Source organism: Nothobranchius furzeri, chromosome 7 (genome assembly GCF_043380555.1).
Source record: "Nothobranchius furzeri strain GRZ-AD chromosome 7, NfurGRZ-RIMD1, whole genome shotgun sequence".
Classification (NCBI taxonomy): Eukaryota; Metazoa; Chordata; class Actinopteri; order Cyprinodontiformes; family Nothobranchiidae; genus Nothobranchius; species Nothobranchius furzeri.
The window spans coordinates 8124927-8150299 of record NC_091747.1 but is presented as its reverse complement, the minus strand read 5'-3'; positions in this window follow the sequence as shown (position 1 = coordinate 8150299).

The window sequence follows — 25373 nt, the reverse complement described above, 5'->3', positions numbered from 1 at the left end:
ACACAAATGGACCCAGAATGATGTGAAATTGTGCTTCGTGCAACATAATTCTGGGTGCCATTTAAAAACCATAAGTGCTAATGACTCCATTCCTTTTTGTGGTTGTAGGGGCTGTTGATTGGAGTACACTAAAACAAACCTGATCTCTCTAGGACATTCAGAAGCCAAGTTATAAGCCCACAAATGGGTAACTGGACTACTTCTTTACATTGACACCAGATCCGGTGACCTCTGGGACATGGTTTGACCCCCTTAGGAAAGTGCGATCATCATGAAACGTTCAGATCACTTACAACTCAATAGATTCTACCTTCCTGTAACGTTTCAGCCTGATTGGACCTTGTTTTCACACAAATGTACCCAGAATGATGTGAAATTGTGCTTCGTGCAACATAATTCTGGGTGCCACTTAAAAACCATAAGTGCTAATGACTCCATTCCTTTTTGGAGAAATGGGGGCTGTTAATTGGAGTACTCTAAAACAAACCTGACCTCTCTAGGATATTCAGAAGCCAAGTTATAAGCCCACAAAGGTGTAACTGGACTACTTCTTTAAAGTGACACCAGGCCCGGTGACCTTCGGGACATGGTTTGTCCCCCTATAGGAATGTGCGATCATCATGAAACGTTCAGATCACTTACAACTCAATAGATTCTACCTTCTTGTAACGTTTCAGCCTTAATGGACCTTGTTTTCACACAAATGAACCCAGAATGATGTGAAATTGTGCTTCGTCCAACATAATTCTGGGTGCCATTTACAAACCATAAGTGCTAATGACTCCATTCCTTTTTGTGGCTGTAGGGGCTGTTGATTGGAGTACACTAAAACAAGCCTGACCTCTCTAGGACATTCAGAAGCCAAGTTATAAGCCCACAAAGGTGTAACTGGACTACTTCTTTAAAGTGACACCAGGCCCGGTGACCTTTGGGACATGGTTTGACCCCCTTAGGAAAGTACTATCATCATGAAACGTTCAAATCACTTACAACTCAATAGATTCTACCTTCCTGTAACGTTTCAGCCTGACTGGACCTTGTTTTCACACAAATGAACCCAGAATGATGTGAAATTGTGCTTCGTGCAACATAATTCTGGGTACCATTTGAAAACCATAAGTGCTAATGACTCCATTCCTTTTTGTGGTTGTAGGGGCTGTTGATTGGAGTACACTAAAACAAACCTGATCTCTCTAGGACATTCTGAAGCCAAGTTATAAGCCCACAAATGTGTAACTGGACTACTTTTTGAAATTGACACCGATCCGGTGACCTTTGGGACATGGTTTTACCTCCTTAGGAAAGTGCTATCATCATGAAACGTTCAGATCACTTACAACTCAATAGATTCTACCTTCCAGTAACGTTTCAGCCTGATTGGACCTTGTTTTCACACATATGAACCCAGAATGATGTGAAATTGTGCTTCGTGCAACATAATTCTGGGTGCCATTTAAAAACCATAAGTGCTAATGACTCCATTCCTTTTTGTGGTTGTAGGGGCTGTTTATTGAAGTACACTAAAACAAGCCTGACCTGTCTAGGACATTCAGAAGCCAAGTTATAAGCCCACAAAGGTGTAACTGGACTACTTCTTTAAAGTGGTACCAGGCCCGGTGACCTTTGGGACATGGTTTGACCCCCTTAGGAATGTGCTATCGTCATGAAACGTTCAGATCACTTACAACTCAATAGATTCTACCTTCCAGTAACGTTTCAGCCTGATTGGACCTTGTTTTCACACATATGAACCCAGAATGATGTGAAATTGTGCTTCGTGCAACATAATTCTGGGTGCCATTTAAAAGCCATAAGTGCTAATGACTCCATTCCTTTTTGTGGTTTTAGGGGCTGTTGATTGGAGTACACTAAAACAAACCTGATCTCTCTAGGACATTCAGAAGCCAAGTTATAAGCCCACAAATGTGTAACTGGACTACTTTTTGAAATTGACACCGATCCGGTGACCTTTGGGACATGGTTTTACCTCCTTAGGAAAGTGCTATCATCATGAAACGTTCAAATCACTTACAACTCAAAAGATTCTAACTTCCTGTAACGTTTCAGCCTGATTGGACCTTGTTTTCACACAAATGAACCCAGAATGATGTGAAATTGTGCTTCGTGCCACATAATTCTGGGTGCCATTTACAAACCATAAGTGCTAATGACTCCATTCCTTTTTGTGGTTGTAGGGGCTGTTGATTGGAGTACACTAAAACAAACCTGATCTCTCTAGGACATTCAGAAGCCAAGTTATAAGCCCACAAATGTGTAACTGGACTACTTCTTTAAATTGACACTGATCCGGTGACCTTTGGGACATGGTTTTACCCCCTTAGGAAAGTGCTATCATCATGAAACGTTCAGATCACTTACAACTCAATAGATTCTACCTTCCTGTAACGTTTCAGCCTGATTGGACCTTGTTTTCACACAAATGAACCCAGAATGATGTGAAATTGTGCTTCGTGCAACATAATTCTGGGTGCCATTTAAAAACCATAAGTGCTAATTACTAAATTCCTTTTTGGGGTAATGGGGGCTGTTAATTGGAGTACTCTAAATTAAACCTGACCTCTCTAGGATATTCAGAAGCCAAGTGATAAGCCCACAAATGTGTAACTGGACTAATTCTTTAAAGTGACACCAGGCCCGGTGACCTTTGGGACATGGTTTGACCCCCTTAGGAAAGTGCTATCATCATGAAACATTCAGATCACTTACAACTCAATAGATTCTACCTTCTTGTAACGTTTCAGCCTTAATGGACCTTGTTTTCACACAAATGGACCCAGAATGATGTGAAATTGTGCTTCGTGCAACATAATTCTGGGTGCCATTTACAAACCATAAGTGCTAATGACTCCATTCCTTTTTGTGGTTGTAGGGGCTGTTGATTGGAGTACACCAAAACAAACCTGATCTCTCTAGGACATTCAGAAGCCAAGTTATGAGCCCACAAAGGTGTAACTGGACTACTTCTTTAAAGTGACACCAGATCCGGTGACCTTTGGGGCATAATTTGACCCCTTAGGAATGTGCGATCATCATGAAACTTTCAGATCACTTACAACTCAATAGATTCTACCTTCTTGTAACGTTTCAGCCTGATTGGACCTTGTTTTCACACAAATGGACCCAGAATGATGTGAAATTGTGCTTCGTGCAACATAATTCTGGGTGCCATTTAAAAACCATAAGTGCTAATGACTCCATTTCTTTTTGAGGTAATAGGGGCTGTTAATTGGAGTACTCTAAAACAAACCTGACCTCTCTAGGATATTCAGAAGCCAAGTTATAAGCCCACAAATGTGTAACTGGACTACTTCTTTAAAGTGACACCAGATCCGGTGACCTTTAGGACATGGTTTGACCCCCTTAGGAAAGTGCGATCATCATGAAACGTTCAGATCACTTACAACTCAATAGATTCTACCATCCTGTAACGTTTCAGCCTGATTGGACCTTGTTTTCACACAAATGAACCCAGAATGATGTGAAATTGTGCTTTGTGCAACATAATTCTGGGTGCCATTTAAAAACCATAAGTGCTAACGACTCCATTCCTTTTTGGGGTAATGGGGGCTGTTAATTGGAGTACTCTAAAACATACCTGACCTCTTTAGGATATTCAGAAGCCAAGTTATAAGCCCACAAATGTTTAACTGGACTACTTCTTTAAAGTGACACCAGGCCCGGTGACCTTTGGGACATGGTTTGACCCCCTATAGGAATGTGCGATCATCATGAAACGTTCAGATCACTTACAACTCAACAGATTCTACCTTCTTGTAACGTTTCAGCCTGACTGGACCTTGTTTTCACACAAATGGACCCAGAATGATGTGAAATTGTGCTTCGTGCAACATAATTCTGGGTGCCATTTAAAAACCATAAGTGCTAATGACTCCATTCCTTTTTGTGGTTGTAGGGGCTGTTGATTGGAGTACACTAAAACAAACCTGATCTCTCTAGGACATTGAGAAGCCAAGTTATAAGCCCACAAATGTGTAACTGGACTACTTCTTTAAATTGACAACAGATCCGGTGACCTCTGGGACATGGTTTGACCCCCTTAGGAAAGTGCTATCATCATGAAACGTTCAGATCACTTTTTACTAAATAGATTCTACCTTCTTGTAACGTTTCAGCCTGATTGGACCTTGTTTTCACACAAATGGACCCAGAATGATGTGAAATTGTGCTTCGTGCAACATAATTCTGGGTGCCATTTAAAAACCATAAGTGCTAATAACTCCATTCCTTTTTGTGGTTGTAGGGGCTGTTGATTGGAGTACACTAAAACAAACCTGATCTCTCTAGGACATTCAGAAGCCAAGTTATAAGCCCACAAATGTGTAACTGGACTACTTTTTTAAATTTACACCGATCCGGTGACCTTTGGGACATGGTTTTACCTCCTTAGGAAAGTGCGATCATCATGAAACGTTCAGATCACTTACAACTCAATAGATTCTACCTTCCTGTAACGTTTCAGCCTGATTGGACCTTGTTTTCACACAAATGAACCCAGAATGATGTGAAATTGTGCTTCGTGCCACATAATTCTGGGTGCCATTTACAAACCATGAGTGCTAATGACTCAATTCCTTTTTTTGGTTGTAGGGGCTGTTGATTGGAGTACACTAAAACAAACCTGATCTCTCTAGGACATTCAGAAGCCAAGTTATAAGCCCACAAATGTGTAACTGGACTACTTATTTAAATTGACACCGATCCGGTGACCTTTGGGACATGGTTTTACCCCCTTAGGAAAGTGCTATCATCATGAAACGTTCAGATCACTTACAACTCAATAGATTCTACCTTCCTGTAACGTTTCAGCCTGATTGGACCTTGTTTTAACACAAATGAACCCAGAATGATGTGAAATTGTGCTTCGTGCAACATAATTCTGGGTGCCATTTAAAAACCATAAGTGCTAATGACTCCATTCCTTTTTGGGGTAATGGGGGCTGTTAATTGGAGTACTCTAAATTAAAACTGACCTCTCTAGGATATTCAGAAGCCAAGTTATAAGCCCACAAAGTTGTAACTGGACTACTTCTTTAAAGTGACACCAGGCCCGGTGACCTTTGGGACATGGTTTGACCCCCTTAGGAATGTGCGATCATCATGAAACGTTCAGATCACTTACAACTCAATAGATTCTACCTTCTTCTAACGTTTCAGCCTGATTGGACCTTGTTTTCACACAAATGGACCCAGAATGATGTGAAATTGTGCTTCGTGCAACATAATTCTGGGTGCCATTTACAAACCATAAGTGCTTTTGACTCCATTCCTTTTTGTGGCTGTAGGGGCTGTTGATTGGAGTACACTAAAACAAGCCTGACCTCTCTAGGACATTCAGAAGCCAAGTTATAAGCCCACAAAGGTGTAACTGGACTACTTCTTTAAAGTGACACCAGGCCCGGTGACCTTTTGGACATGGTTTGACCCCCTATAGGAATGTGCGATCATCATGAAACGTTCAGATCACTTACAACTCAATAGATTCTACCTTCTTGTAACGTTTCAGCCTGAATGGACCTTGTTTTCACACAAATGGACCCAGAATGATGTGAAATTGTGCTTCGTGCAACATAATTCTGGGTGCCATTTACAAACCATAAGTGCTAATGACTCCATTCCTTTTTGTGGTTGTAGGGGCTGTTGATTGGAGTACTCTGAAACAAACCTGATCACTCTAGGACATTCAGAAGCCAAGTTATAAGCCCACAAATGTGTAACTGGACTACTTCTTTAAATTGACACCGATCCGGTGACCTTTGGGACATGGTTTGACCCCCTTAGGAAAGTGCTATCATCATGAAACGTTCAGATCACTTACAACTCAATAGATTCTACCTTCCTGTAACGTTTCAGCCTGATTGGACCTTGTTTTCAAACAAATGGACCCAGAATGATGTGAAATTGTGCTTCGTGCAACATAATTCTGGGTGCCATTTAAAAACCATGAGTGTTAATGACTAAATTCCTTTTTGGGGTAATGGGGGCTGTTAATTGGAGTACTCTAAATTAAACCTGACCTCTCTAGGATATTCAGAAGCCAAGTTATAAGCCCACAAATGTGTAACTGGACTACTTCTTTAAAGTGACACCAGGCCCGGTGACCTTTGGGACATGGTTTGACCCCCTTAGGAAAGTGCCATCATCATGAAACGTTCAGATCACTTACAACTCAATAGATTCTACCTTCCTGTAACGTTTCAGCCTGATTGGACCTTGTTTTCACACAAATGAACCCAGAATGATGTGAAATTGTGCTTCGTGCCACATAATTCTGGGTGCCATTTACAAACCATGAGTGCTAATGACTCCATTCCTTTTTGTGGTTGTAGGGGCTGAGGATTGGAGTACACTAAAACAAACCTGATCTCTCTAGGACATTCAGAAGCCAAGTTATAAGCCCACAAATGTGTAACTGGACTACTTCTTTAAATTGACACTGATCCGGTGACCTTTGGGACATGGTTTTACCCCCTTAGGAAAGTGCTATCATCATGAAACGTTCAGATCACTTACAACTCAATAGATTCTACCTTCCTGTAACATTTCAGCTTATTGGACCTTGTTTTCACACAAATGAACCCAGAATGATGTGAAATTGTGCTTCGTGCAACATAATTCTAGGTGCCATTTAAAAACCATAAGTGCTAATGACTCCATTCCTTTTTGGGGTAATGGGGGCTGTTAATTGGAGTACTCTAAATTAAAACTGACCTCTCTAGGATATTCAGAAGCCAAGTTATAAGCCCACAAAGGTGTAACTGGACTACTTCTTTAAAGTGACACCAGGCCCGGTGACCTTTGGGACATGGTTTGACCCCCTTAGGAATGTGCGATCATCATGAAACGTTCAGATCTCCTACAACTCAATAGATTCTACCTTCTTGTAACGTTTCAGCCTGATTGGACCTTGTTTTCACACAACCCAGAATGATGTGAAATTGTGCTTCGTGCAACATAATTCTGGGTGCCATTTACAAACCATAAGTGCTTTTGACTCCAATCCTTTTTGTGGCTGTAGGGGCTGTTGATTGGAGTACACTAAAACAAGCCTGACCTCTCTAGGACATTCAGAAGCCAAGTTATAAGCCCACAAAGGTGTAACTGGACTACTTCTTTAAAGTGACACCAGGCCCGGATACCTTTGGGACATGGTTTGACCCCCTATAGGAATGTGCGATCATCATGAAACGTTCAGTTCACTTACAACTCAATAGATTCTACATTCTTGTAACGTTTCAGCCTGAATGGACCTTGTTTTCACACAAATGGACCCAGAATGATGTGAAATTGTGCTTCGTGCAACATAATTCTGGGTGCCATTTACAAACCATAAGTGCTAATGACTCCATTCCTTTTTGTGGTTGTAGGGGCTGTTGATTGGAGTACTCTGAAACAAACCTGATCACTCTAGGACATTCAGAAGCCAAGTTATAAGCCCACAAATGTGTAACTGGACTACTTCTTTAAATTGACACCGATCCGGTGACCTTTGGGACATGGTTTGACCCCCTTAGGAAAGTGCTATCATCATGAAACGTTCAGATCACTTACAACTCAATAGATTCTACCTTCCTGTAACGTTTCAGCCTGATTGGACCTTGTTTTCACACAAATGGACCCAGAATGATGTGAAATTGTGCTTCGTGCAACATAATTCTGGGTGCCATTTACAAACCATAAGTGCTAATGACTCCATTCCTTTTTGTGGTTGTAGGGGCTGTTGATTGGAGTACACTAAAACAAACCTGATCTCTCTAGGACATTCAGAAGCCAAGTTATAAGCCCACAAAGGTGTAACTGGACTACTTCTTTAAAGTGACACCAGGCCCGGTGACCTTTGGGACATGGTTTGACCCCCTATAGGAATGTGCGATCATCATGAAACGTTCATATCACTTACAACTCAATAGATTCTACCTTCTTGTAACATTTCAGCCTGATTGGACCTTGTTTTCACACAAATGGACCCAGAATGATGTGAAATTGTGCTTCGTGCAACATAATTCTGGGTGCCATTTAAAAACCATAAGTGCTAATGACTCCATTCCTTTTTGTGGTTGTAGGGGCTGTTGATTGGAGTACACTAAAACAAACCTGATCTCTCTAGGACATTCAGAAGCCAAGTTATAAGCCCACAAATGTGTAACTGGACTACTTCTTTAAATTGACAACAGATCCGGTGACCTCTGGGACATGGTTTGACCCCCTTAGGAAAGTGCTATCATCATGAAACGTTCAGATCACTTACAACTCAATAGATTCTACCTTCCTGTAACGTTTCAGCCTGACTGGACCTTGTTTTCACACAAATGGACCCAGAATGATGTGAAATTGTGCTTCGTGCAACATAATTCTGGGTGCCATTTAAAAACCATAAGTGCTAATGACTCCATTCCTTTTTGTGGTTGTAGGGGCTGTTGATTGGAGTACACTAAAACAAACCTGATCAGTCTAGGACATTCAGAAGCCAAGTTATAAGCCCACAAAGGTGTAACTGGACTAATTCTTTAAATTGACAACAGATCCGGTGACCTCTGGGACATGGTTTGACCCCCTTAGGAAAGTGCTATCATCATGAAACGTTCATATCACTTACAACTCAATAGATTCTACCTTCCTGTAACGTTTCAGCCTGATTGGACCTTGTTTTCACACAAATGGACCCAGAATGATGTGAAATTGTGCTTCGTGCAACATAATTCTGGGTGCCATTTAAAAACCATAAGTGCTAATGACTCCATTCCTTTTTGTGGTTGTAGGGGCTGTTGATTGGAGTACACTAAAACAAGCCTGATCTCTCTAGGACATTCAGAAGCCAAGTTATAAGCCCACAAATGTGTAACTGGACTACTTTTTTAAATTGACACCGATCCGGTGACCTTTGGGACATGGTTTTACCTCCTTAGGAAAGTGCTATCATCATGAAACGTTCAGATCACTTACAACTCAATAGATTCTACCTTCCTGTAACGTTTCAGCCTGATTGGACCTTGTTTTCACACAAATGAACCCAGAATGATGTGAAATTGTGCTTCGTGCCACATAATTCTGGGTGCCATTTACAAACCATGAGTGCTAATGACTCCATTCCTTTTTGTGGTTGTAGGGGCTGTTGATTGGAGTACACTAAAACAAACCTGATCTCTCTAGGACATTCAGAAGCCAAGTTATAAGCCCACAAATGTGTAACTGGGCTACTTCTTTAACTTGACACCGATCCGGTGACCTTTGGGACATGGTTTTACCCCCTTAGGAAAGTGCTATCATCATGAAACGTTCAGATAACTTACAACTCAATAGATTCTACCTTCCTGTAACGTTTCAGCCTGATTGGACCTTGTTTTCACACAAATGAACCCAGAATGATGTGAAATTGTGCTTCGTGCAACATAATTCTGGGTGCCATTTAAAAACCATAAGTGCTAATGACTCCATTCCTTTTTGGGGTAATTGGGGCTGTTAATTGGAGTACTCTAAATTGAACCTGACCTCTCTAGGATATTCAGAAGCCAAGTTATAAGCCCACAAAGGTGTAACTGGACTACTTCTTTAAAGTGACACCAGGCCCGGTGACCTTTGGGACATGGTTTGACCCCCTATAGGAATGTGCGATCATCATGAAACGTTCAGATCACTTACAACTCAATAGATTCTACCTTCTTGTAACGTTTCAGCCTGATTGGACCTTGTTTTCACACAAATGGACCCAGAATGATGTGAAATTGTGCTTCGTGCAACATAATTCTGGGTGCCATTTACAAACCATAAGTGCTAATGACTCCATTCCTTTTTGTGGTTGTAGGGGTTGTTGATTGGAGTACTCTGAAACAAACCTGATCACTCTAGGACATTCAGAAGCCAAGTTATAAGCCCACAAATGTGTAACTGGACTACTTCTTTAAATTGACACCGATCCGGTGACCTTTGGGACATGGTTTGACCCCCTTAGGAAAGTGCTATCATCATGAAACGTTCAGATCACTTACAACTCAATAGATTCTACCTTCTTGTAACGTTTCAGCCTGAATGGACCTTGTTTTCACACAAATGGACCCAGAATGATGTGAAATTGTGCTTCGTGCAACATAATTCTGGGTGCCATTTAAAAACCATAAGTGCTAATGACTCCATTCCTTTTTGGGGTAATGGGGGCTGTTGATTGGAGTACTCTAAAACAAACCTGACCTCTTTAGGATATTCAGAAGCCAAGTTATAAGCCCACAAAGGTTTAACTGGACTACTTCTTTAAAGTGACACCAGGCCCGGTGACCTTTGGGACATGGTTTGACCCCCTATAGGAATGTGCGATCATCATGAAACGTTCAGATCACTTACAACTCAACAGATTCTACCTTCTTGTAACGTTTCAGCCTGACTGCACCTTGTTTTCACACAAATGGACCCAGAATGATGTGAAATTGTGCTTCGTGCAACATAATTCTGGGTGCCATTTAAAAACCATAAGTGCTAATGACTCCATTCCTTTTTGTGGTTGTAGGGGCTGTTGATTGGAGTACACTAAAACAAACCTGATCAGTCTAGGACATTCAGAAGCCAAGTTATAAGCCCACAAAGGTGTAACTGGACTAATTCTTTAAATTGACAACAGATCCGGTGACCTCTAGGACATGGTTTGACCCCCTTAGGAAAGTGCTATCATCATGAAACGTTCATATCACTTACAACTCAATAGATTCTACCTTCCTGTAACGTTTCAGCCTGATTGGACCTTGTTTTCACACAAATGGACCCAGAATGATGTGAAATTGTGCTTCGTGCAACATAATTCTGGGTGCCATTTAAAAACCATAAGTGCTAATGACTCCATTCCTTTTTGTGGTTGTAGGGGCTGTTGATTGGAGTACACTAAAACAAGCCTGATCTCTCTAGGACATTCAGAAGCCAAGTTATAAGCCCACAAATGTGTAACTGGACTACTTTTTTAAATTGACACCGATCCGGTGACCTTTGGGACATGGTTTTACCTCCTTAGGAAAGTGCTATCATCATGAAACGTTCAGATCACTTACAACTCAATAGATTCTACCTTCCTGTAACGTTTCAGCCTGATTGGACCTTGTTTTCACACAAATGAACCCAGAATGATGTGAAATTGTGCTTCGTGCCACATAATTCTGGGTGCCATTTACAAACCATGAGTGCTAATGACTCCATTCCTTTTTGTGGTTGTAGGGGCTGTTGATTGGAGTACACTAAAACAAACCTGATCTCTCTTGGACATTCAGAAGCCAAGTTATAAGCCCACAAATGTGTAACTGGGCTACTTCTTTAACTTGACACTGATCCGGTGACCTTTGGGACATGGTTTTACCCCCTTAGGAAAGTGCTATCATCATGAAACGTTCAGATAACTTACAACTCAATAGATTCTACCTTCCTGTAACGTTTCAGCCTGATTGGACCTTGTTTTCACACAAATGAACCCAGAATGATGTGAAATTGTGCTTCGTGCAACATAATTCTGGGTGCCATTTAAAAACCATAAGTGCTAATGACTCCATTCCTTTTTGGGGTAATTGGGGCTGTTAATTGGAGTACTCTAAATTGAACCTGACCTCTCTAGGATATTCAGAAGCCAAGTTATAAGCCCACAAAGGTGTAACTGGACTACTTCTTTAAAGTGACACCAGGCCCGGTGACCTTTGGGACATGGTTTGACCCCCTATAGGAATGTGCGATGATCATGAAACGTTCAGATCACTTACAACTCAATAGATTCTACCTTCTTGTAACGTTTCAGCCTGATTGGACCTTGTTTTCACACAAATGGACCCAGAATGATGTGAAATTGTGCTTCGTGCAACATAATTCTGGGTGCCATTTACAAACCATAAGTGCTAATGACTCCATTCCTTTTTGTGGTTGTAGGGGTTGTTGATTGGAGTACTCTGAAACAAACCTGATCACTCTAGGACATTCAGAAGCCAAGTTATAAGCCCACAAATGTGTAACTGGACTACTTCTTTAAATTGACACCGATCCGGTGACCTTTGGGACATGGTTTGACCCCCTTAGGAAAGTGCTATCATCATGAAACGTTCAGATAACTTACAACTCAATAGATTCTACCTTCTTGTAACGTTTCAGCCTGAATGGACCTTGTTTTCACACAAATGGACCCAGAATGATGTGAAATTGTGCTTCGTGCAACATAATTCTGGGTGCCATTTACAAACCATAAGTGCTAATGACTCCATTCCTTTTTGTGGTTGTAGGGGCTGTTGATTGGAGTACTCTGAAACAAACCTGATCACTCTAGGACATTCAGAAGCCAAGTTATAAGCCCACAAATGTGTAACTGGACTACTTCTTTAAATTGACACCGATCCGGTGACCTTTGGGACATGGTTTGACCCCCTTAGGAAAGTGCTATCATCATGAAACGTTCAGATCACTTACAACTCAATAGATTCTACCTTCCTGTAACGTTTCAGCCTGATTGGACCTTGTTTTCACACAAATGATACCAGAATGATGTGAAATTGTGCTTCGTGCAACATAATTCTGGGTGCCATTTACAAACCATAAGTGCTAATGACTCCATTCCTTTTTGTGGTTGTAGGGGCTGTTGATTGGAGTACACTAAAACAAACCTGATCTCTCTAGGACATTCAGAAGCCAAGTTATAAGCCCACAAAGGTGTAACTGGACTACTTCTTTAAAGTGACACCAGGCCCGGTGACCTTTGGGACATGGTTTGACCCACTTAGGAATGTGCGATCATCCTGAAACGTTCAGATCACTTACAACTCAATAGATTCTACCTTCTTGTAACGTTTCAGCCTAATTGGACCTTGTTTTCACACAAATGGACCCAGAATGATGTGAAATTGTGCTTCGTGCAACATAATTCTGGGTGCCATTTACAAACCATAAGTGCTAATGACTCCATTCCTTTTTGTGGTTGTAGGGGCTGCTGATTGGAATACACTAAAACAAACCTGATCTCTCTAGGACATTCAGAAGCCAAGTTATAAGCCCACAAAGGTGTAACTGGACTACTTCTTTAAAGTGACACCAGGCCCGGTGACCTTTGGGACATGGTTTGACCCCCTAAAGGAATGTGCGATCATCATGAAACGTTCAGATCACTTACAACTCAATAGATTCTACCTTCTTGTAACGTTTCAGCCTGAATGGACCTTGTTTTCAAACAAAAGGACCCAGAATGATGTGAAATTGTGCTTCGTGCAACATAATTCTGGGTGCCATTTACAAACCATAAGTGCTAATGACTCCATTCCTTTTTGTGGTTGTATGGGCTGTTGATTGGAGTACACTAAAACAAACCTGATCTCTCTAGGACATTCAGAAGCCAAGTTATAAGCCCACAAATGTGTAACTGGACTACTTCTTTAAAGTGACACCAGATCCGGTGACCTTTGGGACATGGTTTGACCCACTTAGGAATGTGCGATCATCATGAAACTTTCAGATCACTTACAACTCAATAGATTCTACCTTCTTGTAACGTTTCAGCCTGATTGGACCTTGTTTTCACACAAATGGACCCAGAATGATGTGAAATTGTGCTTCGTTTAACATAATTCTGGGTGCCATTTACAAACCATAAGTGCTAATGACTCCATTCCTTTTTGTAGTTGTAGGGGCTGTTGATTGGAGTACACTAAAACAAACCTGATCTCTCTAGGACATTCAGAAGCCAAGTTATAAGGCCACAAAGGTGTAACTGGACTACTTCTTTAAAGTGACACCAGGCCCGGTGACCTTTGGGACATGGTTTGACCACCTATAGGAATGTGCGATCATCATGAAACGTTCATATCACTTACAACTCAATAGATTCTACCTTCTTGTAACGTTTCAGCCTGATTGGACCTTGTTTTCACACAAATGGACCCAGAATGATGTGAAATTGTGCTTCGTGCAACATAATTCTGGGTGCCATTTACAAACCATAAGTGCTAATGACTGAATTCTTTTTTGTGGTTGTAGGGGCTGTTGATTGGAGTACTCTAAATTAAACCTGACCTCTTTAGGATATTCAGAAGCCAAGTTATAAGCCCACAAATGTGTAACTGGACTACTTCTTTAAAGTGACACCAGGCCTGGTGACCTTTGGGACATGGTTTGACCCCCTTAGGAAAGTGCTATCATCATGAAACATTCAGATCACTTACAACTCAATAGATTCTACCTTCTTGTAACGTTTCAGCCTGATTGGACCTTGTTTTCACACAAATGAACCCAGAATGATGTGAAATTGTGCTTCGTGCAACATAATTCTGGGTGCCATTTACAAACCATAAGTGCTAATGACTCCATTCCTTTTTGTGGTTGTAGGGGCTGTTGATTGGAGTACTCTGAAACAAACCTGATCACTCTAGGACATTCAGAAGCCAAGTTATAAGCCCACAAAGGTGTAACTGGACTACTTCTTTAAAGTGACACCAGATCCGGTGACCTTTGGGACATAACTTGACCCCCTTAGGCATGTGCGATCATCATGAAACTTTCAGATCACTTACAACTCAATAGATTCTACCTTCTTGTAACGTTTCAGCCTGATTGGACCTTGTTTTCACACAAATGGACCCAGAATGATGTGAAATTGTGCTTCGTGCAACATAATTCTGGGTGCCATTTACAAACCATAAGTGCTAATGACTCCATTCCTTTTTGTGGTTGTAGGGGCTGTTGAATGGAGTACACTAAAACAAACCTGATCTCTCTAGGACATTCAGAAGCCAAGTTATAAGCCCACAAAGGTGTAACTGGACTACTTCTTTAAAGTGACACCAGGCCCGGTGACCTTTGGGACATGGTTTGACCCCCTATAGGAATGTGCGATCATCATGAAACGTTCATATCACTTACAACTCAATAGATTCTACCTTCTTGTAACATTTCAGCCTGATTGGACCTTGTTTTCACACAAATCGACCCAGAATGATGTGAAATTGTGCTTCGTGCAACATAATTCTGGGTGCCATTTACAAACCATAAGTGCTAATGACTCCATTCTTTTTTGTGGTTGTAGGGGCTTTTGATTGGAGTACACTAAAACAAACCTGATCTCTCTAGGACATTCAGAAGCCAAGTTATAAGCCCACAAATGTGTAACTGGACTACTTCTTTAAAGTGACACCAGATCCGGTGACTTTTGGGACATGGTTTGAACCCCTTAGGAAAGTGCGATCATCATGAAACGTACAGATCACTTACAACTCAATAGATTCTACGATCCTGTAACGTTTCAGCCTGATTGGACCTTGTTTTCACACAAATGAACCCGGAATGATGTGAAATTGTGCTTTGTGCAACATAATTCTGGGTGCCATTTAAAAACCATAAGTGCTAATGACTCCATTCATTTTTGGGGTAATGGGGGCTGTTGATTGGAGTACTCTAAAACAAACCTGACCTCTTTAGGATATTCAGAAGCCAAGTTATAAGCCCACAAAGGTTTAACTGGACTACTTCTTTAAAGTGACACCAGGCCCGGTGACCTTTGGGACATGGTTTGACCCCCTATAGGAATGTGCGATCATCATGAAACGTTCAGATAACTTACAACTCAACAGATTCTACCTTCTTGTAACGTTTCAGCCTGACTGGACCTTGTTTTCACACAAATGGACCCAGAATGATGTGAAATTGTGCTTCGTGCAACATAATTCTGGGTGCCATTTAAAAACCATAAGTGCTAATGACTCCATTCCTTTTTGTGGTTGTAGGGGCTGTTAATTGGAGTACTCTAAATTGAACCTGACCTCTCTAGGATATTCAGAAGCCAAGTTATAAGCCCACAAATGTGTAACTGGACTACTTCTTTAAAGTGACACCAGGCCCGGTGACCTTTGGGACATGGTTTGACCCCCTATAGGAATGTGCGATCATCATGAAACGTTCAGATCACTTACAACTCAATAGATTCTACCTTCTTGTAACGTTTCAGCCTGATTGGACCTTGTTTTCACACAAATGGACCCAGAATGATGTGAAATTGTGCTTCGTGCAACATAATTCTGGGTGCCATTTACAAACCATAAGTGCTAATGACTCCATTCCTTTTTGTGGTTGTAGGGGCTGTTGATTGGAGTACTCTGAAACAAACCTGATCACTCCAGGACATTCAGAAGCCAAGTTATAAGCCCACAAATGTGTAACTGGACTACTTCTTTAAATTGACACCGATCCGGTGACCTTTGGGACATGGTTTGACCCCCTTAGGAAAGTGCTATCATCATGAAACGTTCAGATCACTTACAACTCAATAGATTCTACCTTCTTGTAACGTTTCAGCCTGAATGGACCTTGTTTTCACACAAATGGACCCAGAATGATGTGAAATTGTGCTTCGTGCAACATAATTCTGGGTGCCATTTACAAACCATAAGTGCTAATGACTCCATTCCTTTTTGTGGTTGTAGGGGCTGTTGATTGGAGTACTCTGAAACAAACCTGATCACTCTAGGACATTCAGAAGCCAAGTTATAAGCCCACAAATGTGTAACTGGACTACTTCTTTAAATTGACACCGATCCGGTGACCTTTGGGACATGGTTTGACCCCCTTAGGAAAGTGCTATCATCATGAAACGTTCAGATCACTTACAACTCAATAGATTATACCTATCTGTAACGTTTCAGCCTGATTGGACCTTGTTTTCACACAAATGAACCCAGAATGATGTGAAATTGTGCTTCGTGCAACATAATTCTGGGTGCCATTTACAAACCATAAGTGCTAATGACTCCATTCCTTTTTGTGGTTGTAGGGGCTGTTGATTGGAGTACACTAAAACAAGCCTGACCTCTCTAGGACATTCAGAAGCCAAGTTATAAGCCCACAAAGGTGTAACTGGACTACTTCTTTAAAGTGACACCAGGCCCGGTGACCTTTGGGACATGGTTTGACCCCCTATAGGAATGTGCGATCATCATGAAACTTTCAGATCAGTTACAACTCAATAGATTCTACCTTCCTTTAACGTTTCAGCCTGATTGGACCTTGTTTTCACACAAATGAACCCAGAATGATGTGAAATTGTGCTTTGTGCAACATAATTCTGGGTGCCATTTAAAAACCATAAGTGCTAATGACTCCATTCCTTTTTGTGGTTGTAGGGGCTGTTTATTGAAGTACACTAAAACAAGCCTGACCTCTCTAGGACATTCAGAAGCCAAGTTATAAGCCCACAAAGGTGTAACTGGACAACTTCTTTAAAGTGGCACCAGGCCCGGTGACCTTTGGGACATGGTTTGACCCCCTGTAGGAATGTGCGATCATCATGAAACGTTCAGATCACTTACAACTCAATAGATTCTACCTTCTTGTAACGTTTCAGCCTGATTGGACCTTGTTTTCACACAAATGAACCCAGAATGATGTGAAATTGTGCTTCGTGCAACATAATTCTGGGTGCCATTTACAAACCATAAGTGCTAATGACTCCATTCCTTTTTGTGGTTGTAGGGGCTGTTGATTGGAGTACTCTGAAACAAACCTGATCACTCTAGGACATTCAGAAGCCAAGTTATAAGCCCACAAAGGTGTAACTGGACTACTTCTTTAAAGTGACACCAGATCCGGTGACCTTTGGGACATAACTTGACCCCCTTAGGCATGTGCGATCATCATGAAACTTTCAGATCACTTACAACTCAATAGATTCTACCTTCTTGTAACGTTTCAGCCTGATTGGACCTTGTTTTCACACAAATGGACCCAGAATGATGTGAAATTGTGCTTCGTGCAACATAATTCTGGGTGCCATTTACAAACCATAAGTGCTAATGACTCCATTCCTTTTTGTGGTTGTAGGGGCTGTTGAATGGAGTACACTAAAACAAACCTGATCTCTCTAGGACATTCAGAAGCCAAGTTATAAGCCCACAAAGGTGTAACTGGACTACTTCTTTAAAGTGACACCAGGCCCGGTGACCTTTGGGACATGGTTTGACCCCCTATAGGAATGTGCGATCATCATGAAACGTTCATATCACTTACAACTCAATAGATTCTACCTTCTTGTAACATTTCAGCCTGATTGGACCTTGTTTTCACACAAATCGACCCAGAATGATGTGAAATTGTGCTTCGTGCAACATAATTCTGGGTGCCATTTACAAACCATAAGTGCTAATGACTCCATTCTTTTTTGTGGTTGTAGGGGCTTTTGATTGGAGTACACTAAAACAAACCTGATCTCTCTAGGACATTCAGAAGCCAAGTTATAAGCCCACAAATGTGTAACTGGACTACTTCTTTAAAGTGACACCAGATCCGGTGACTTTTGGGACATGGTTTGAACCCCTTAGGAAAGTGCGATCATCATGAAACGTACAGATCACTTACAACTCAATAGATTCTACGATCCTGTAACGTTTCAGCCTGATTGGACCTTGTTTTCACACAAATGAACCCGGAATGATGTGAAATTGTGCTTTGTGCAACATAATTCTGGGTGCCATTTAAAAACCATAAGTGCTAATGACTCCATTCATTTTTGGGGTAATGGGGGCTGTTGATTGGAGTACTCTAAAACAAACCTGACCTCTTTAGGATATTCAGAAGCCAAGTTATAAGCCCACAAAGGTTTAACTGGACTACTTCTTTAAAGTGACACCAGGCCCGGTGACCTTTGGGACATGGTTTGACCCCCTATAGGAATGTGCGATCATCATGAAACGTTCAGATAACTTACAACTCAACAGATTCTACCTTCTTGTAACGTTTCAGCCTGACTGGACCTTGTTTTCACACAAATGGACCCAGAATGATGTGAAATTGTGCTTCGTGCAACATAATTCTGGGTGCCATTTAAAAACCATAAGTGCTAATGACTCCATTCCTTTTTGTGGTTGTAGGGGCTGTTGATTGGAGTACACTAAAACAAACCTGATCTCTCTAGGACATTCAGAAGCCAAGTTATAAGCCCACAAATGTGTAACTGGACTACTTCTTTAAATTGAAACAGATCCGGTGACCTCTGGGACATGGTTTGACCCCCTTAGGAAAGTGCTATCATCATGAAACGTTCAGATCACTTACAACTCAATAGATTCTACCTTCCTGTAACGTTTCAGCCTGACTGGACCTTGTTTTCGCACAAATGGACCCAGAATGATGTGAAATTGTGCTTCGTGCAACATAATTCTGGGTGCCATTTAAAAACCATAAGTGCTAATGACTCCATTCCTTTTTGTGGTTGTAGGGGCTGTTGATTGGAGTACACTAAAACAAACCTGATCTCTCTAGGACATTCAGAAGCCAAGTTATAAGCCCACAAAGGTGTAACTGGACTACTTCTTTAAATTGACAACAGATCCGGTGACCTCTGGGACATGGTTTGACCCCCTTAGGAAAGTGCTATCATCATGAAACGTTCATATCACTTACATCTCAATAGATTCTACCTTCCTGTAACGTTTCAGCCTGATTGGACCTTGTTTTCACACAAATGAACCCAGAATGATGTGAAATTGTGCTTCGTGCAACATAATTCTGGGTGCCATTTAAAAACCATAAGTGCTAATGACTCTATTCCTTTTTGGGGTAATGGGGGCTGTTAATTGGAGTACTCTAAATTGAACCTGACCTCTCTAGGATATTCAGAAGCCAAGTTATAAGCCCACAAATGTGTAACTGGACTACTTCTTTAAAGTGACACCAGGCCCGGTGACCTTTGGGACATGGTTTGACCCCCTATAGGAATGTGCGATCATCATGAAACGTTCAGATCACTTACAACTCAATAGATTCTACCTTCTTGTAACGTTTCAGCCTGATTGGACCTTGTTTTCACACAAATGGACCCAGAATGATGTGAAATTGTGCTTCGTGCAACATAATTCTGGGTGCCATTTACAAACCATAAGTGCTAATGACTCCATTCCTTTTTGTGGTTGTAGGGGCTGTTGATTGGAGTACTCTGAAACAAACCTGATCACTCCAGGACATTCAGAAGCCAAGTTATAAGCCCACAAATGTGTAACTGGACTACTTCTTTAAATTGACACCGATCCGGTGACCTTTGGGACATGGTTTGACCCCCTTAGGAAAGTGCTATCATCATGAAACGTTCAGATCACTTACAACTCAATAGATTCTACCTTCTTGTAACGTTTCAGCCTGAATGGACCTTGTTTTCACACAAATGGACCCAGAATGATGTGAAATTGTGCTTCGTGCAACATAATTCTGGGTGCCATTTACAAACCATAAGTGCTAATGACTCCATTCCTTTTTGTGGTTGTAGGGGCTGTTGATTGGAGTACTCTGAAACAAACCTGATCACTCTAGGACATTCAGAAGCCAAGTTATAAGCCCACAAATGTGTAACTGGACTACTTCTTTAAATTGACACCGATCCGGTGACCTTTGGGACATGGTTTGACCCCCTTAGGAAAGTGCTATCATCATGAAACGTTCAGATCACTTACAACTCAATAGATTATACCTATCTGTAACGTTTCAGCCTGATTGGACCTTGTTTTCACACAAATGAACCCAGAATGATGTGAAATTGTGCTTCGTGCAACATAATTCTGGGTGCCATTTACAAACCATAAGTGCTAATGACTCCATTCCTTTTTGTGGTTGTAGGGGCTGTTGATTGGAGTACACTAAAACAAACCTGATCTCTCTAGGACATTCAGAAGCCAAGTTATAAGCCCACAAAGGTGTAACTGGACTACTTCTTTAAAGTGACACCAGGCCCGGTGACCTTTGGGACATGGTTTGACCCACTTAGGAATGTCCGATCATCCTGAAACGTTCAGATCACTTACAACTCAATAGATTCTACCTTCTTGTAACGTTTCAGCCTGATTGGACCTTGTTTTCACACAAATGGACCCAGAATGATGTGAAATTGTGCTTCGTGCAACATAATTCTGGGTGCCATTTACAAACCATAAGTGCTAATGACTCCATTCCTTTTTGTGGTTGTAGGGGCTGTTGATTGGAATACACTAAAACAAACCTGATCTCTCTAGGACATTCAGAAGCCAAGTTATAAGCCCACAAAGGTGTAACTGGACTACTTCTTTAAAGTGACACCAGGCCCGGTGACCTTTGGGACATGGTTTGACCCCCTATAGGAATGTGCGATCATCATGAAACGTTCAGATCACTTACAACTCAGTAGATTCTACCTTCTTGTAACGTTTCAGCCTGAATGGACCTTGTTTTCAAACAAAAGGACCCAGAATGATGTGAAATTGTGCTTCGTGCAACATAATTCTGGGTGCCATTTACAAACCATAAGTGCTAATGACTCCATTCCTTTTTGTGGTTGTATGGGCTGTTGATTGGAGTACACTAAAACAAACCTGATCTCTCTAGGACATTCAGAAGCCAAGTTATAAGCCCACAAATGTGTAACTGGACTACTTCTTTAAAGTGACACCAGATCCGGTGACCTTTGGGACATGGTTTGACCCACTATAGGAATGTGAGATCTTCATGAAACTTTCAGATCACTTACAACTCAACAGATTCTACCTTCTTGTAACGTTTCAGCCTGACTGGACCTTGTTTTCACACAAATGGACCCAGAATGATGTGAAATTGTGCTTCGTGCAACATAATTCTGGGTGCCATTTAAAAGCCATAAGTGCTAATGACTCCATTCCTTTTTGTGGTTGTAGGGGCTGTTGATTGGAGTACACTAAAACAAAACTGACCTCTCTAGGACATTCAGAAGCCAAGTTATAAGCCCACAAAGGTGTAACTGGAAGACTTCTTTAAAGTGGCACCAGGCCCGGTGACCTTTGGGACATGGTTTGACCCCCTTTGGAATGTGCTATCATCATGAAACGTTCAGATCACTTACAACTCAATAGATTCTACCTTCCTGTAACGTTTCAGCCTGATTGGACCTTGTTTTCACACAAATGAACCCAGAATGATGTGAAATTGTGCTTCGTGCAACATAATTATGGGTGCCATTTAAAAACCATAAGTGCTAATGACTCCATTCCTTTTTGTGGTTGTAGGGGCTGTTGATTGGAGTACACTAAAACAAACCTGATCTCTCTAGGACATTCAGAAGCCAAGTTATAAGCCCACAAATGTGTAACTGGACTACTTTTTTAAATTGACACCGATCCGGTGACCTTTGGGACATGGTTTTACCTCCTTAGGAAAGTGCTATCATCATGAAACGTTCAGATCACTTACAACTCAATAGATTCTACCTTCTTGTAACCTTTCAGCCTGATTGGACCTTGTTTTCACCCAAATGGACCCAGAATGATGTGAAATTGTGCTTCGTGCAACATAATTCTGGGTGCCATTTAAAAACCATAAGTGCTAATGACTCCATTCCTTTTTGAGGTAATAGGGGCTGTTAATTGGAGTACTATAAAACAAACCTGACCTCTCTAGGATATTCAGAAGCCAAGTTATAAGCCCACAAATGTGTAACTGGACTACTTCTTTAAAGTGACACCAGATCCGGTGACCTTTAGGACATGGATTGACACCCTTAGGAAACTGCTATCATCATGAAACGTTCAGATCACTTACAACTCAATAGATTCTACCTTCCTGTAACGTTTCAGCCTGATTGGACCTTGTTTTCACACAAATGAACCCAGAATGATGTGAAATTGTGCTTTGTGCAACATAATTCTGGGTGCCATTTAAAAACCATAAGTGCTAATGACTCCATTCCTTTTTGGGGTAATGGGGGCTGTTAATTGGAGTACTCTAAAACAAACCTGACCTCTGTAGGATATTCAGAAGCCAAGTTATAAGCCCACAAAGGTGTAACTGGACTACTTCTTTAAAGTGACACCAGGCCCGGTGACCTTTGGGACATGGTTTGACCCCCTATAGGAATGTGCGATCATCATGAAACTTTCAGATCACTTACAACTCAACAGATTCTACCTTCTTGTAACGTTTCAGCCTGACTGGACCTTGTTTTCACACAAATGGACCCAGAATGATGTGAAATTGTGCTTCGTGCAACATAATTCTGGGTGCCATTTAAAAGCCATAAGTGCTAATGACTCCATTCCTTTTTGTGGTTGTAGGGGCTGTTGATTGGAGTACACTAAAACAAACCTGATCTCTCTAGGACATTCAGAAGCCAAGTTATAAGCCCACAAATGTGTAACTGGACTACTTCTTTAAATTGACACCAGATCCGGTGACCTCTGGGACATGGTTTGACCCCCTTAGGAAAGTGCTATCATCATGAAACGTTCAGATCACTTACAACTCAATAGATTCTACCTTCTTGTAACGTTTCAGCCTGATTGGACCTTGTTTTCACACAAATGAACCCAGAATGATGTGAAATTGTGCTTCGTGCAACATAATTCTGGGTGCCATTTAAAAACCATAAGTGCTAATGACTCCATTCCTTTTTGTAGTTGTAGGGGCTGTTGATTGGAATACACTAAAACAAACCTGATCTCTCTAGGACATTCAGAAGCCAAGTTATAAGGCCACAAAGGTGTAACTGGACTACTTCTTTAAAGTGACACCAGGCCCGGTGACCTTTGGGACATGGTTTGACCCCCTATAGGAATGTGCGATCATCATGAAACTTTCAGATCACTTACAACTCAACAGATTCTACCTTCTTGTAACGTTTCAGCCTGACTGGACCTTGTTTTCACACAAATGGACCCAGAATGATGTGAAATTGTGCTTCGTGCAACATAATTCTGGGTGCCATTTAAAAACCATAAGTGCTAATGACTCCATTCCATTTTGTGGTTGTAGGGGCTGTTGATTGGAGTACACTAAAACAAACCTGATCTCTCTAGGACATTCAGAAGCCAAGTTATAAGTCCACAAATGTGTAACTGGACTACTTCTTTAAATTGACACCAGATCCAGTGACCTCTGGGACATGGTTTGACCCCCTTAGGAAAGTGCTATCATCATGAAACATTCAGATCACTTACAACTCAATAGATTCTACCTTCCTGTAACGTTTCAGCCTGATTGGACCTTGTTTTCACACAAATGAACCCAGAATGATGTGAAATTGTGCATTGTGCAACATAATTCTGGGTGCCATTTAAAAACCATAAGTGCTAATGACTCCATTCCTTTTTGGGGTAATGGGGGCTGTTAATTGGAGTACTCTAAAACAAACCTGACCTCTGTAGGATATTCAGAAGCCAAGTTATAAGCCCACAAAGGTGTAACTGGACTACTTCTTTAAAGTGACACCAGGCCCGGTGACCTTTGGGACATGGTTTGACCCCCTATAGGAATGTGAGATCATCATGAAACTTTCAGATCACTTACAACTCAACAGATTCTACCTTCTTGTAACGTTTCAGCCTGACTGGACCTTGTTTTCACACAAATGGACCCAGAATGATGTGAAATTGTGCTTCGTGCAACATAATTCTGGGTGCCATTTAAAAGCCATAAGTGCTAATGACTCCATTCCTTTTTGTGGTTGTAGGGGCTGTTGATTGGAGTACACTAAAACAAAACTGACCTCTCTAGGACATTCAGAAGCCAAGTTATAAGCCCACAAAGGTGTAACTGGACTACTTCTTTAAAGTGGCACCAGGCCCGGTGACCTTTGGGACATGGTTTGACCCCCTTTGGAATGTGCTATCATCATGAAACGTTCAGATCACTTACAACTCAATAGATTCTACCTTCCTGTAACGTTTCAGCCTGATTGGACCTTGTTTTCACACAAATGAACCCAGAATGATGTGAAATTGTGCTTCGTGCAACATAATTATGGGTGCCATTTAAAAACCATAAGTGCTAATGACTCCATTCCTTTTTGTGGTTGTAGGGGCTGTTGATTGGAGTACACTAAAACAAACCTGATCTCTCTAGGACATTCAGAAGCCAAGTTATAAGCCCACAAATGTGTAACTGGACTACTTTTTTAAATTGACACCGATCCGGTGACCTTTGGGACATGGTTTTACCTCCTTAGGAAAGTGCTATCATCATGAAACGTTCAGATCACTTACAACTCAATAGATTCTACCTTCTTGTAACCTTTCAGCCTGATTGGACCTTGTTTTCACCCAAATGGACCCAGAATGATGTGAAATTGTGCTTCGTGCAACATAATTCTGGGTGCCATTTAAAAACCATAAGTGCTAATGACTCCATTCCTTTTTGAGGTAATAGGGGCTGTTAATTGGAGTACTATAAAACAAACCTGACCTCTCTAGGATATTCAGAAGCCAAGTTATAAGCCCACAAATGTGTAACTGGACTACTTCTTTAAAGTGACACCAGATCCGGTGACCTTTAGGACATGGATTGACACCCTTAGGAAACTGCTATCATCATGAAACGTTCAGATCACTTACAACTCAATAGATTCTACCTTCCTGTAACGT